Here is a 16140-nt window from a genome sequence, read left to right as displayed (position 1 = left end):
CCAGCTAGAATTCTCTCAGGTGGCTTTATTTTCCTTTAGTTCTGATTCTGTTTGTGGCAAATGAATATGGCTTTCTGTGTACGGTAGTGATAAGGTGTCCCTTTTAAATGCCTGCGTTTCAGTCAAAAAGTCAACTTAAAGAACAGTAGTTGAGTAAATGATAGGATGTGTGGTATGTAGATGTGACAAAAATAGTAAAGTGGCTCTCAAATGGTTGGAACGTGGGGATGGGGTAGTGATTATTTTCAAACATGTCTTCCATCTCAGACGCTTTATAAATTGAACTCCGGAACCATGGAGAGTTAGAATTGTGCATTTCAGAATAGAAAGGGACAACCTAATCCAACTGCCTCATTTTACAGTTGATGAAATGAAGGCTTAGAAGGATATGCCTGGACCACGGTCACAGCGTTCCGTTGGCTAATAACCTGTGTGTGAATGTGTGTGTGTGCGTGCACACAAATGTGTGCGTGTGTGCATGTGGGTGCACATGTGTGTGTGTGCGTGTGTGTGGGGGGCTGGGTCGAGCAGGATAATAACCTAGGTGTGGAGCTGAATAGGGAGCTGCTTTAGGTCATTCAGATTGTCTTGGCGCCATGGAGGGACTCAGGGAGGAGGCGGGAGACAATCTTTGAACAAAATGAAAAGTCCTAGATAACACAGGGGAAAACATCCTTAAAATCTGAGTTTGTTTTGCTTGCTGCAGCAGCGAGGAAAAGAGCTGGCTAGTTTCCCCCGATAAATGCAGCAGAAGCTTCTGGCTGGGAATGTGGCGTTAAATACAATAGGTCAGCACTGAGCTCCCACGAAATGTGATGACTGATTAGGAAATGAATGTAAGTCATGGACGGCAAGTCCTGATCGCAGTGATGCTTATCTACAGCCCCCGCCCCCACCCCGCCGGAACAAACAAAGCTGCAAAGCTGTACTTTCAGGCTGACAAAATTGAACTCAGATGTCCTTGTCCTGGGGACAATTTAATTCTGGCTACGACAGTCCCCTGTGAGGAAATCAGTTGTCACAGGGAGAAAAGACTCAACAGTGCTCCAGGAGCTTCAGGACCTGCTCTGGGGGTGGGGGTCACAGCCCCCCTGCCCGCACCTCACTGTGAGGTTGGCTCTGCTCAGCTCTGTGTCTGGTCTTCCTATGGGTCCACTGAGATTTTCAGAGTGGGCTGCAGTCCAGGATTAAAGCCACCATCCCACCATCAATGGGGCTGGGAGCCCAGTGACTTAACATGCATCTGAGGAATGAATAACCGGAAGGGTGAATGAATCCATCAGTGGGCCTTGCATGGTGCCTGGCATAGAGCCAGCCTGCTGCTCACCCACATTCCTGTGTGGGCAAGTCACTCAATTTTTTTGTGTCACTATTTCTGCAAGCTTAATATTTAGGTAAGAAACTGTGTCCTATGAATATGTTGTTGGGGTATGAGACAGGAGTCTAATGAGTGTGGTGGATGTCTTCTCATGCATTCATTTATTGACTCATTCATTCATTCATTCATTCATTCATTCCATTAGCTGATATTTATTCAGCATTTTGTGGGGAGATAACCTAGACCTCTCCTCATAGCGGATAAGATCTAGGTGGGAGGTCGGCTAACAACTTGGTGAATACGTAGGTAACCAAGATAATGCTTTCAGAACACCACATGTGCTAGGATGAAATAGTGATTAGATAAAAATAGTGATAATACTGACGAGAGCTAACATTTATTAAATACTGTGTGCCATGCTCGTAAACAGTTACCTGTATGATGCGTTTCACCCTTACCACCGCCCTAAATGAGGTGTAATTATTATCTTTCATTTTTATAAAGGGGAACTGAGACACAGAAGTAGGTAGTGATGGGGAGAGATAGGATATTTTAGACAGAGTAGTCAAGAAAGACTTCATGGGAGATGGCAGTTAAGCAGGGCCCAGAGTACACATATCTTGTGTGTCTCTACGATCCGCAATTCCCTTCCCACTCATCCCACCCCTGCCCCACCATTGTTCGGTGGAGCCTTCTGTGCCACTCATTGTCACTGCAACTGTCTTCCGGCCCTCCTTGCAGCCAGAGTGGTGTGACTCTGACTAGGGGGAACAGACAGACTGCCAAATGTATTTGGCCCACTTACTGCTCTGTCGACCTTTCTAGGGTGTGGCTTGTTGATGTCCTCTGAATTCGAAGTTTACAAGGCTTAGAGCTCTGGGATGACATGGGATGGAGCTTGACGCAGCTTGCTACCATGTGCTTACCCATGGGGAGGCTGGGTTGTAGGTCTTCTCTTCCCTTAAACATTAAGTCATGGCCATTTACCGTGGGAATAGGGTAGAAGATAATCCAGTGGTATCAGAATAATCTCATCCACACACAGAGCACGATAAGTTCCACAGCCTTTTGCCCCCAAGGTGCCACTCAGGTCTCCCAACAACCTTGCGGGGCAGGGATTGCTATAGGTGTTTGGAAGATCCAAGAAGTGAAGGCTGAGAGGCTTCAGAAGCTTAGTCAAGGCCAGACAGCTGGTGAGAAACAAAGTGCTTGAACTTTTCTGTTGATTCATTTGACCAGAGGCTGTAGGAATGGCATCTTCCTTAACGACCACCACCATGCTCTGTTCTAAATGTTTACCTGTACTGGATTCTAAACGGAGTTTTAAGTACATTAACCCCTTTAATCCTGTCGTATGCTGCAGGCAAAGCGTCTGGCACGGTGTCTAGCACGTGGTAAGAACTCAGTTAATGTTAACTTAAATGCCTATTTTTGGATAAGGGGAAACTGAGTTCAGAAAGGTGAAGTAACTTATCTGGAGTCATCCTGTCGGTAGACAATGGGGCTGAGCCTTAAATGCAGGCCACGTGGTCATGGGGTCTGTCTCTCATCCATGGTGCACGCTGCCTTCCTCACGACTGAGTCCCCAACGCCTCAGTGTGAGTTGTGGGCTGTGCACAGTGAATTTTAGACTTTCGCAACTTGTCTCTGGCAATGCTTAGAGTGCCTTCAGTTTTTCCTCTGAATTTCTGTGTGAAGGCATTTCAGCCTTGGGTCTTCAGCCCCACAGAGGTGGTTGGGGCTGTGGCCCCCTGAGGGTTTCCTCAGGAACTGTTTCATTTCTCTTCACTGACAGTCTGAGGTCCTAGAGAAGGAGGCTCCTCCTCAACGTGCCTGAGGGATACATGTTTCTCAGAGGGGCTGGTAGAATTTCATTCCTATCAATTTGGTTGGCTTTGGAATTCAGTCATAAGGGTCTCCCGCCCTGGATTTTGCCAAAATTTCAAACGTCCGTGGACAATGTCTTAGCATTCCGCCATCTCTACTCCAGGCTGCAGCTTTGTGTCCACTTTGCTTCATTCTGAAAAGAGTCGATCTGGGGGACTCCGTTCTCAGCAACACAGAGAAGGCAGATTGAGGGAGACATGGACTCTATCTCTAGAATGTGGCAAAGAAAGGGCAGGTGATTATTCCCAGTGGAAGCTTTCATCCAGGAGCTAGAAATTTAAACAAACTTTGAAATACATTTGGACTTTGATAGATGGAAGAGGAAGACAAGCACAGCAAACCATACACCTGATAAGAGGTTAATATCCAAAAAATATATATGGAAATCAAACAATTGAATAGCAAAAAAAACTACGAATAACCTGATTAAAAAATGTACGAAAAATCTGAATAGACGTTTCTCCAAAGAAGATGTACAAATGTCCAACACGTGTATGAAAAGGTGCTCAACATCTCTAATCATCAAGGAAATGTAGATCAAAACCACAGTGAGCTATCACCTCCCACATCTGTTACAATGGCCATTATCGAACAGACAGAAGATAATAAATGCTGGTGAAAATGTGGAGAAATTGGAACCCTGCACTTGGTTGCTGAGAATGTAAAGTGGTGCAGCCACTGTGGAAAACAGTGTGGAGGTTTCTCAAGAAATTAAAAATAGAGCTACTGTATAACCTCACTTCTAGGTATATATATCCAAAGGAAATGAAATCAGTATCCTGAGGAGCTATCTGCACCTCCATGTTCATTGCAGAATTATTTGGAATAGCCAAGATATGGAAACCATCTGTCTCGTGAAGGATGAATAGGCAAAGAAAATATTATACATATATGCGTCAGAATATTATTCAGCCTAAAAAGAAGGAAATCTTGCTGTTACTGACAGTATGGATGAACCTAGAGCACATTATGCTAAATGAAATAAGCCGGACACGGAAAGACATATACCGCATGTTCTCACTGATATGAGGAATCTAAAACTGTCAAACTTACAGAAGCAGAGAGTAGAATGGTGGTTGCCAGGGGGTGGGAGTGAAATGGGGAGATTTTGGTCAAAGGATATAAAGTTTCTGTTATGTAGAATGAATAAATTCTGGAGACCTAATGTACGGTATGGTGACTGTAGTTAATAATACGGTATACACGAAATTTGCTAAAAGTAGGTCTTAAGTATTCTCACCACACACACAAAAATGGTAACTGTGAGGTGATGCTGAACTTGATTGTGGTGATCATTTCACAACGTATACATATATCAAAACGTCACATTGTACGCTTTAAATATATACCATTTTTATTCGGCAATGAAGGGAAAAAAATCTAAAATACCATAGACCGAGTGGCTTAAACAACGGAAATTTATTTTCTCACAGTTTTGGAGGCTGGATGTCCAAGGTCAAGGGGTGGGCAGGTTTGGTCCTGGTTTGCAGGTACCTGTCTTCTCACTGTTCTCACACGGTCTTTTCTCTGTGTGCATGCGTCCTTGGTGTCTGTCTGTGCCTCTAAATCTCCCTTTCTTCCCCAGGATGAACGCCAGTCATGTTGGTCTAGGACCCACCCGAACAGCCTTATTTTAACTTAATCACCTCCTTAAAGGCTCCATCTCCAAATACTGTCACATCTTGAGTTCTGGGGTCAATGCTTCAACATATGAATTTTGAAGGGACACAATTCAGCCTGTAACAGATGTCAAGCTAAACATTTCATGCAGCTTTTTTAAACATTCATCATAATCCCAATGACTAGTACTATAAATAACTTCATCTCTCTGAGGCAAGAAGAGGTTCAGGCTCGTGTTTAAGGTCATAGAGCTGGTGAATGGCAGAACCAGGATTTATCTACAGCCAGGTGTATCTGATAAGAGTCTTCACTCTCACTGCCCAGTCTGGCCAAATGGAATACACCTGACGGGTGTGTTTGGGGTGTGGCCAGGCGCCCGCTGCACTGCATTGTAATCACATGTGGAAGATTAGCACCGTGGGAGGAAGGCCCCGGAAGGGAGGGGAGCTTGAGAGCACAGGTGAGCTTTCGCTGTTTCCTCCGAGACACATTTTTAACCTAATGTGTCTGGTTGGGGGTTTGGAAGGGGCAATGCAGGCTATGTGGCCGGGTTGGCCGATGGGGGTCGTCATCCTGAGCTAAGGAGGAGATGATGCTTCCAGGGCTGGCTCCATCCCGGAGATGGAAGGGCAGGTTGTCTGTTCCGAAGTCCAGCTGACTGAAATGTAGAGATCAAGAGTGATGGTCAATGGTATTGTGGGTATATTGTCTTAAGTCCGGTACCTGTTAGCGTGACTTTATTTGGAAATAGGATCTTGGTGGGTGTATTAGTTAAAGCGAGGCCATACTGAGTTAGGGGAGCCCCAAATCCAGCGACTGCGGGACTTAGAAGGCCGTGTGAAGATGCAGAGAGACCTGGAGTGCGGAGGTGACTATGCGAAGGCGGAGGAGGCAGGGACTGGAGGGCGGCCCCTACAAACCAAGGCGCTGCGAGGGCTGTGGCGGGCACCAGGAGCCAGGAGAGAGGCGCGGGAGGCGTGTCCTTCAGAGCCGGCGAGCGAACCAGCCTTACGGACATCTGGAGTTTGTACCCCCCGCCTGCAGAACTGTGAGACAACACATTTCTGTCATTTAAAGCCACTGGGTTTGTGGGACTTCGCTAAGGCAGCTCTAGAAAACAAATATGGATAGGAAGGAAGGAAAGCCTTCTTGAAAATAATTGCTTTGGATGATAATAAATATGACTCAGAGAGAAGAATAGAAGGGCAGACGTGTCTGGGGACTTCCAGGAAAGAAAATTTTGAAGGAGGATGGGAATTATGGTCTCAGAATCTGCACACAAATGCGCCATTGAAAGAAATTAATGACAAAGGGAGTAGGTGTGATATTTTAGAATCAGCGAGATTTGGGATGGAATTCACTATCGGCACCTGCTACAATGAAGGAAATATCCCTTTTACGTGGGGGGATAGTTTATATGCAGAAGGAGGAGGAGGAGGAGAAGGAAGAGGAAGAAGAAGACAGACATATTCATAGAAATCAGCGGGAAACTGGCCAGCAGACCGTAGGGTGAGGGTGAAATACAGATGCACGAAGTGCTGTTCTTACAGGTGGAACGAGGGCCACGCGAATCTTCGAGTGAAGTGGCCCAATATCTTTCTTGCCCAGGTCACAAACTAGCTAAGAAGTAGGGTATCGTAGTAATCTGAGCTCAAGTCACCTGTTCAGATATTTGTTGCAAGCTTCATCTGGCGAAAGTGGGAAAGCTTGACATGTTTTGGCCTTGCTTTTCTGAATTTCCACTCTGGTCTTAATTATAAATCGCTAATTGGTTGATGAAGTGGAAGTGACAGAATCTTAAAGCCAGACGGGATTTCTCCTTTTGGGGTGACCGTGGCCTCAGAGAGTTTACGAGCTCCAGTGAGAAGAAAAGACAAACAGAGGCAGGATTTTATCCTAGACTTTGAAAGATTTTAAAAAATCAGAGAATATCCTTCGGTTCTTATTGGTAGATAATGCAAAATTCTATAGGTTTTCCCCTCCCTCCTTCCATCCCTCCTGCCTTTCCGTTCTACTACTGAATGCCATGCATTTCTACCTTTTACGTGAGTCACTCAGGATGTTAAATTTTAGCCTCTGAAAAATTGAAATTGGCCAGTACTGGAGTTGGTGGAAGGCTGGGACTGGTGATCAGCATGAAGTCAGGTGGCCTCACAGAGCCCCCTTGCATGGCTGCATCCAGGAGGCCGGCCCTCTCACTATATTCTGGAAAGACGAGTAGTTATTATGTATCATCAGGACAGTCTGTTGCTTGTGCTTTTCACATGCTGCTATTCATATTTGTTAAATATAAAGGACAGCATGTTTTGTTTCATCACTGGATTGTTGTGTGTCGTTAGACGAACCTTAGAGTGTTTTGTTGGCTCATTTGTGGGAAATGAAAATATTTGTATCACTTGTATTTCAAAACTATAGTTCTGTAATAACTATACCTTAAGACCTATATTACTGTGGGTTGTAAAGTGAAATGGCAACCTGGTGTGGTTAAAGCATGGGGTACACATCATCTTCATCACCAGATACAATAGAATATGACTCAGCTATAAGAAGAGATGAAATAGTGCCATTTGCAACAACATGGATGGACCTCAAGATAATCATGCTAAGCAAAGTAAGCCAGACAGAAAAGTTGAAAATTACATATCACTTATGTGTGGGATATAGACTTAAAAGCAACAAATGAACAGGACAAACAAAGAGAATCATGGACATGGACTATAGACTAGTGGTTATCAAGAGGGTAGGGGGTAGGGGAGAAGGGGAGAGGTAAAGGGGGTCAAATATAGGGGAGTAAGTGGAGGGTGAATTGGGTAAAGAGGATCAAACATATGATAGCTGAGGGAAACTGGACTTTGGGTGGTAAACACACAATAGAATATAGAGATGTCAAATTATAATGTACACCTTAAAATTAAATAACTGTATTAACCAATGTTACCCCAATAAACTTAATTTAAAAAAAAATTGTGAATTTTAGTTCTAACATTAGGGGCAGACTGACTAGTTTGAATCATGATCTCACCTAAGCTGTCTAAGTCTCAATTTCTTTATAAAGTGGGGAAAATAGGGACTACTTAGGGAGGCTTAAATGACACGATGCGTGTATACTATCTAGACAATGCTCGGTAAAGTGAGAACTAACGATGACTGATATTTAAAGAGTGTTTACAATTCGTTAGGCACTATATGACGTGCTTTCCATATGTTGACTGATGAATCCTCAGAAAACTCCATGAGGTAGGCATTACTATTATTTTTGCTTTACAGATAAGAAAAACATGAGGCACAGGGCATTTAGGTAATGCTTAATGAGTAAGTGGCAAACTGGGGCTCTGAACCCAGGAAGCCTAGTTCTACACTTACTGCTGGTGACTGCCACAGTACTTTGGATAATAACAAGAAGACACCACTTCTTTCCCAAACGGGCCATACAGTGAGATCAAGGCCAAGTGAATGGTCTCTATTCATTTGCAGACTGTTTCTCTCATCACTTGCTCTGGACATTTGGAGCGGCTGTGTCTTAGGGCTGAACTTAGCTCAGCCCTTACTCTATGAATGGCCAAGTCAAGGTCTTCCCCTGATTAATCTTTTGAAACATCCTGGTCTTTGCAAATGATGCTAACAAAACTTTGTTCTGGTTGGGAACAGCGCCTGGGCAGAAGTCTTCCCAGATTTGGCTTTGTACACAGCATCCCTTGAGTGCCACTTGTTGAGATTTCATGAGTTTAGGCTTCCTCCAGGGTGGGTGCTACCCTGCCGGGCATCTGGAAAATGCCTTTTTCTACTAGGAGTTCTTAAAATTCATGGAGCTCACCGATGATAGCTTTTTAGTCTTGAAACAAACCTCAGTGCCAGCCTGCAAGAGAGAAGACAGGGGTGCCAAGATGTGATGTTATTTTCTGGAGCTTGCTCAGACTGTGAGATTCCAGGCTGGAAACCAGCATTCCTGACATGGTCTGTCCAGGGTGCCTTTCGATTTGCATTTAGAAGGAGAATCTGGAACATTATGGACTTTGCAATATGGGCTTTGCTTATATGTGACATAACATTTGGGTTAAAGTTAAAAAATGGAAACAAATACTTATATATTGCTTCTTTAATTAATGGAGACTGTAGTTTTAAAAGGCTATTTTAACAATGACCATGTTTAGGACTCACAGACATTTGAGGAATGCTCTGGACAGTGAAACTATGATAGTATTGCTTAAGGCACTCAGAGAGGTCTCAGTGATGATTCTGTACAATTAGTGTTTTGTTTTGCACATTGTAAGTCAAGTAAGTGTACTATAAAAGATGAAAGACATTCAAAATGTTGAAAAAGTGTATCGTTCGCATAAATTGCTAAACATCCATGAAGCAAACAAGACAGTGCTTTGGACAAAAGCAAACGATTCCACTAATGGAAACTTTAAAAAAGAGGGTTTGCATCAAGATCCATTAAAATATTACTTTAACAAATGAGTCATTTGTGAAATTGGATTTTCAAACAAATGACTACTCCATATTTTGAAATGAGTGGCTTGCGATTTTGTTGGGAAAGCTAAAAATTTGTGAATTTAGGGGAAATATATTTTCCTAGCGACTATTTTAATGTGGTCAAAGACAACGATGATTATTAATTAATCAAAGCCAGGCAAGTCCTAGATGCATGACCCAGATCCAAGCTGTCACCCCTCCCTCAGAGCTGACGCTGTCCTTTGCACATGCTTCTAGTACAGAAATAATCTCAATCTTAAAGTGTATGTCGCCCGTGAGCTTCTATGGGCAGGAAGCCCGCCTCTTTAATTTTTTTTAACAGGTGAGTTGAGTTATTCAATGTCACATGTGGAATGAATTGCGGATCTTGGATTGGGGCTCAGTCCCTTTGACTCCAAATTCTGTGGCAATAAGTAGAGAGCAAGCAAATGAAAAAAGCAAAGGCTATTTTTTTTTTTTCTGAACTTGATGTAGCAAAAGAGTTGGCCACCATCACCTGTGTTTTGACAGAGACTCGAGGGCAGGCAGGGGAGTGGGAAAGCTTTACCGTGGAAAAAGGGGAAGCTTCAGGTGTGCCCCGGTTGGAGGCTGTTGGCATGAGGAAGCCATAGGTAGGATAACTAGAAGTAGGACAACCTAAGTGACTAGTTAGGGTGCAGAGTCGACTTACGCCAGTGGGTCCTAAGTTGGAGTGGGGACAAAAATTAGGAAAGCCGTCAGTTATCTATCCAGTCCTGGCTGTTTTGGGCCATTTGTTACAGGCATTAATGTTTGCATCCTTGAAACTTTTCCTAGAGGTAGTGGTCCGACTTCCTACAAGTCTGATGTCTAGGAAGCAGGTTGGCTTCCTGAGCTGCTTTCTATAGGTGATGGCTTGGTTACTTGGACTGGTTGCTGTAGATTGTGGGTCAGAATTCATATAGGTTCATGTGGGTCATTTTCGTATGTGATGTGGCCAGTGTTCATCTGTCACTTTGATTCTCTTCCTTCTAAATCAGAGGGAGCAAACTTTCTGTAAAGGGCCAGATAGAAAATATTTTCAGCTCTGCAAGTCATGAAGTATCTGCCGCAATTACTTGACTTTGATATTTGAGCAAAAAGTCAGGCACAGACGATATGTAAAAAAGTGGAGAAGGCTGTGTCCCAACAAAACTTTATTTATTAAAATAGGCAACGGCTTGATTCGCGTTGGGGCTGTAGTTTACCTACCCCTGCAGTACGGTGGAGAGTCTGCACAAAATCAGCAAACATGAGAATAACAGTTGTCTTCTGTGTCATGACTCATTTCCTTTAGGTCCATTTTCATGCTATTGAAACTGTGATCTTATGATTGTGGTCTAGTTACTGAGTGGTGTTGTATTCAAGAAGCGTATTTCAACAGTCAAAAAACATTTTTTAAATTCCACGATTTCTTCCTTCTTCTCCAAGGACATATATGGCACCCATATAATAACTAAAGCGAACCTTCTTCTAATATTGTTTTTCTTCTGTCCCATCCCCCCATGGCCCATACTCCATGTTCAGAACCTCTTATTTGTCAAAACCCCCAAAGAAACCCTCTGTCATGCACAGTGAATCAGCACAGCGAAGCATCTGTCTCTCAGTACGTCACATGTCAGACAAGAGTAGGCGAGAGCAACTGTGGTCAAGTTGGTTAAGATCAGCTGTACTTAGCCTCATGTCTGCAATATGGCTGCCACAGTTCCAGACATCACAGATAGAAAATATCCAGAAGAAGTAGAGACCATTTCTTCTTTGTGTCAGCTTAAGAGTGAAGAACCCTCTTCCAGAAGCTTCCTAGCAGACTCGTTCTCATGTCTCATTTGCTCAATTGCATTACATGCTCATGCCTAAGTCCATATTGGGAAATGGGACTGCCATGACTACTTAGGGTACGCAGTAGTCACCTGCTGAGGTTGGGGGCACATCTTGCTTCCTCTGATACACAGGGCCTTAGAGAGGGGGGTGGATGTGAAATGAGTGAAGTTGAAGTTCTGTAGGAAGGATGAGAGAGAGGGGGTCAAGACTGAGAAGCCAACCAGCTGTGTCTTCAGCAAGGGGCCGAGGGGCAGGAAGAGCAGTGGTTGTAGAAAAAAGGCAGCAGGAGAAAACAGAGGACCTGTGAGTAATCCATTTCTAGGTTTTTAGCATTCCTCAAACTAGAAACAGTCAGGGACTCCTTTTTGTGGCAGACAAAATGCTTGAATTTGTTGATAAAGAGTTGTCTCCATCTTTCCCTGAGCATATCACATATCTGGCAAGAATATATGACGACGACATTGTCAGATTGGCAAAGACAGCCTGTCTTTCTTCTCTCCAGCCTAGTTTTGATGTCTGCTTTCACTCTTTCCACAAGTAAAACTCTCTCGTGCATTGAGCGCCTGGCATACTTCACCGTGAACGCTTTGAGCAGAAGGAACTCTGGATATGGAGATGGGAACACCTGGGTACGAATCCTGGCCCTGCCACTTACTGGCCCACCACCTTGGGCACATTACTTAACAGCAATGGCCATTAGTGGCCCTATCCATAATGAGGGCAAACGTTTGCCTCCCTTGCTTATACAGTTGTTGCGAAGGCTAAATGAAATAATTTTTCAGTGCCTATGGCATGTGGGTGCTCAGTAAGTATTTTGTTTTTTTCTTCAGATGAACCAAACCTATGTACTCATTGTTCCCTGAAATTGCTTACTTGTTTTATGATTTTCTGCCTTCACATGCAGCTGGTGCCATTTTTCCTTCTTACCCTTCCACCCCCTCCCTGTGCAGTATCTTTCCCTGCCCTCCTCACCTTGGCCCTTATCTGCTGTCTGAAGTCTGGCTTGACCTCACATTGCTGTGATGCCCTCTCCTCCATTCCAGAGCCAGAGAACCACTCTCCGAAGGAGACATCAGGTCCTGTGGGATTGAGGGCATCACCGGGGAAGCCCTGGTGGCATCAGAAGGGGCCCCAGAAGGTCAGCATCATCAGGAGACAAGTGGCCCTCAGACCATCAGAGCAATTAGTGGAGCCAGGACCCTGCAGCTCTGGGACCAGGACCACACACACACACACACACACACACACACACACACACACACACACACACGGAAAAGAAGCCCAGGACTAGGCAAAGAGAGGAGTTATACTGGGAGCTTTTGGTTAAAGTCCTGGTTCTTCCATTTTTCTGTGGCTGTGTTATATGTTATTTGAGCATCAGTTGTCACATCTTTGGAGTATTGGAGTATATACCTGCCTCTTTCCTCCTAGGCTCTATAAGAATGTAAACTTTACGAAGGCAAGGACTATATTTTATTTTTGGTTTACCAGTCACATCCAGGTCATAGTATACTACCTGGCCCCTGGTATGCACAAAACAGACAAATATGTTGAAAAATGAAATGAGTATAAAATAAAAAGGCATAAATGTAAATGTCTGTGAACTTAAGGTACGATACAAGTGTGATGTGTTTTGTTCTCTTCGCCTCCAAGAGTTTGCGTGGGTCTCTACACAGAGTAGTCGTGCAGTGTGTGTCAGTGTATAGGCCACGTGGCCCACATGGAACGTGGAGCATACCGTGGGGTTGTTTAATCAAAACCTGGAACCTTTTAGAGGAGAAAGATGCCTGTCTTATGTCACACCATCACCTATAAATCTTACCTTCAGGTTGTCTAATGTCTAAGGGCAGGTGCATGCTTGTCTACCTCCTCCACACTCAAGGAAGACATCACTAATTGATCATGATACTTCCCCACTGGAAGTGACCACTATGTTCTTTTAAAACCATATTCACAGGCAGCTGCTGCCAATTGATCAGAATTGATCAGAATTCAATTTAACTTGAAGCCTATTTTATCTGTAAATTCTTAATTCAGAATACTTTTTTTTTTTCAGCTTGTCGGGTTTATTGTCCAAAGAAGCTCTCCAGTGATAAAATAACCACAGTCTCCTTCTGGGGGTCATTTCTTTGTCTTCTTCGTTAGCCTTCAGAAAGTTCTCATATCCAAATACAATCTTCGGCTTTAAAAATAAGACTGTCCTTATCCTTCAACCCAAACAAATATCTCAAAGAAATATGATTTGGTTTTGCTTCAAAGAAATAAGAGAAATATCAAAGGGGGAAATGAATCAATCTACTCCAGTAAGATTACTGTGAAATTTATCAGCGTCAAGCCCCCATGCCTACAGAGGCCACACCTACAAGGCCAGGCCCACGTTGAGGTTCACTGCCCCGTTTCTGTAATATGCTGCACTTACCCACACTTTTTATCTCTTAAAGCACTTTGCAAACATTTCCTAATTGATTTATTGCCCAGCAACCAGTTTAGAACACAGCAACAAGAGTGATTAAAAGGCCAGAAGAACTGATTTATGATGAGGGATTAAGAATGGGATATGATCTGAAATTTGACCAAACAGAGACCCACGGGCAGACATCTCAGCCACCTATAATTACCTGGCAGAGCATGAACTCCAAAGCGATAGACAAATTATTTCACTTGGCCATTAGAGGTTTCCAAAGAGAAGGTTGATTTTTTTTTTTTTAAATGAAGAAAAATTCAGTCGGGCAGATTGATTCTCCAGGGCTATGGGCTGTCCTAGAAAGCAGCAGACTCAAGGTTGCTGCAGGACCAAGGTCGAAAGCAGAGACTGCCTTTCCGCTACATTCAGAAAATAGGACCCAAGCCTCTCTCTAACCACCATTCCCATTCTTTCCTCTCCTATGGTCCGTCTGCTTTTATTATATGATTTTGGGAGACTTTGCTATCTTTATGTCTCTAGGAATCAACTGCGAATCTGCAACACTCAACCTAAGGAAAATTATAATCTGATCCCTACTACAAAGATTGTCTCTTGCTAATAGGTACCAAAATGAGCATTTATGTAATTCACTCTTCCAAGTTCTTGGTGAGCAACTCTGCTCAGGAATGCAGAAAAGGTATAGTAATAAAATCAACAAAATAGCTCGTAGATTCTTCATGTTTCAAAGAAGGTTTTTTTGGTTTAATTTCGGTTTATTATGTTAACGCATGTTTCTCAGCTAATGATAAACAATATTTCTTAGCTCAGAATTACTAATTTATAAATGCATTCACCAAAAAAGCATTGAACGAGTATTTACTTTGTATACCATATGATTTAGCCAATTCAGGGAGAGAGAAAAGCTTTCAAGAAGTGGAAGGCATGCACCCTACCCTGTCTTTGGGGAACTAATGCCTAGACTGAAGGGGAGGGTCCCAGACCCTTCCTGAGTGGCCCCTATGTGGCTGACTTCTTCTGCTCAGTGAACCGAGGCCTGGGACCCTGGCCAGGGTGGAATTTTGGGAATTGGGCTACGTGGGGAAAGATGCTGCCTGTCCTTGTCAGAAATGACCCCAGTGGGAAACCATGATATTGACCCAGGCGAAGTTGAACTTGAGAACTATTGGAAACAAGAACACTTTCAAATCCCAAAGCATAGGGTCTATAAAAGGAGTTAGTTTGATGGAGTAAATAGGTTCAAAAAGATGGGGATACCTGGAAGATAAAACCGGGGACTTATAGACGGAGGGAGCCCGTGGAAACGAGCTGTACTCATGGTGCAAGTGGAAGGTTTATTATGGGGGCCGAGGGGTTGGGGGTGGGGTAGACAGGACAACAACTGACTCAGGTGCAAAGGCTCAGCGTCACCATGTCGTACAATTCCCGGGAGCCCCACTCCTACTGTGTTCAGCGTGAATGGTGCCCTTGGAGCTGGGGAGATGCAGGGGCACTTAAGAGACTAAGACAAAGGGTTACAGGGGGCAGAGGAGGACACACTAGTGATTCAGAAGTGTTTGGGAAGACATTCAGAGGAGATGACATTAAGCAAATTCATGGAGAATTAACTAGACAGAGAGGAGAAAAAGCAGTTGCAAATGGAGGGGTATCTGAGTGAACTTGTCCTGGGCGTGGGCTGCAGAGGGCAGAAGGGAACTCTTGGGTGGGTAGGTAGGAGAGGTACAGAGGAGGTGGGGAGAGGCGGGCTGCTCCGTGGAGGTCCTTGAACAGCAGGCTGGACTGTGGCCATCACTCTGCAGCCATGGAGAAGCCACTGCAGAACTACGTAGGAAGCCATTTGATCAGAGAGTGATGGAGAAAGATCATATCATCAGTGGTTCGGAGGGTGGAGGTGGGTGAGGCTGGCAGCAGGGGACCAGTCAGGAGGCTGTTGAAGTTAATCCAGACAAGAAGCAATGAGGGTCTGAAACACCCCACTGCGGTGCGTGGCAAAGGGCCAGGAACCGGGCCGCCTGGTTCTTCTCTTCAGGTTGGATGCCTTTCACATTTATGCCGTCGAGGTCACCGCTGGCTAATACATGGAAATACCTGGAAAGGTTCGATTTTTAACTAGCATGGGCCCAGAGATTGACAAATTCCTAGAACGACAGAACCTGGCACGTCCTTCATCATCTGGCAAAATGATTCTGCCTTATGAATAGTGGGAGCCGGTTCATAACGCTTAGTCGCATGTCTAACAAACATTTCTCCTTTCTCTGGGGTTGATGAGTTTGATAAAACATTTGGAGTAGTGCAGAGGAGCTCTGTGGAGCATATCGCATATCCCACAGGTTGAGAAGCAGATGGATTTTAAGTCATAGATTTTAAGTAATATCACATAATAATGTGTGATATTACAAGGGACGAGATGCAAAAAATATTACAGTGGGTCCCAGGCACTGTACCTACCACAACCTCCTGAGTTTAGAGCCCTCCCACCAGATACCTAATATACAAGACTGCTGTGCAACACTGTGGAAGGACTTACGCGGTGTAGTGTGAAAAGCTGGTACTTCAATAAATAAGATAAGTGGAGGATCCGGGATATAAGAGAACATAT

This window comes from Pteropus medius, unplaced genomic scaffold (genome assembly GCF_902729225.1).
Source record: "Pteropus medius unplaced genomic scaffold, Ma_sr-lr_union100, whole genome shotgun sequence".
NCBI classification, from domain to species: domain Eukaryota; kingdom Metazoa; phylum Chordata; class Mammalia; order Chiroptera; family Pteropodidae; genus Pteropus; species Pteropus medius.
This window is presented reverse-complemented; position numbering follows the sequence as displayed.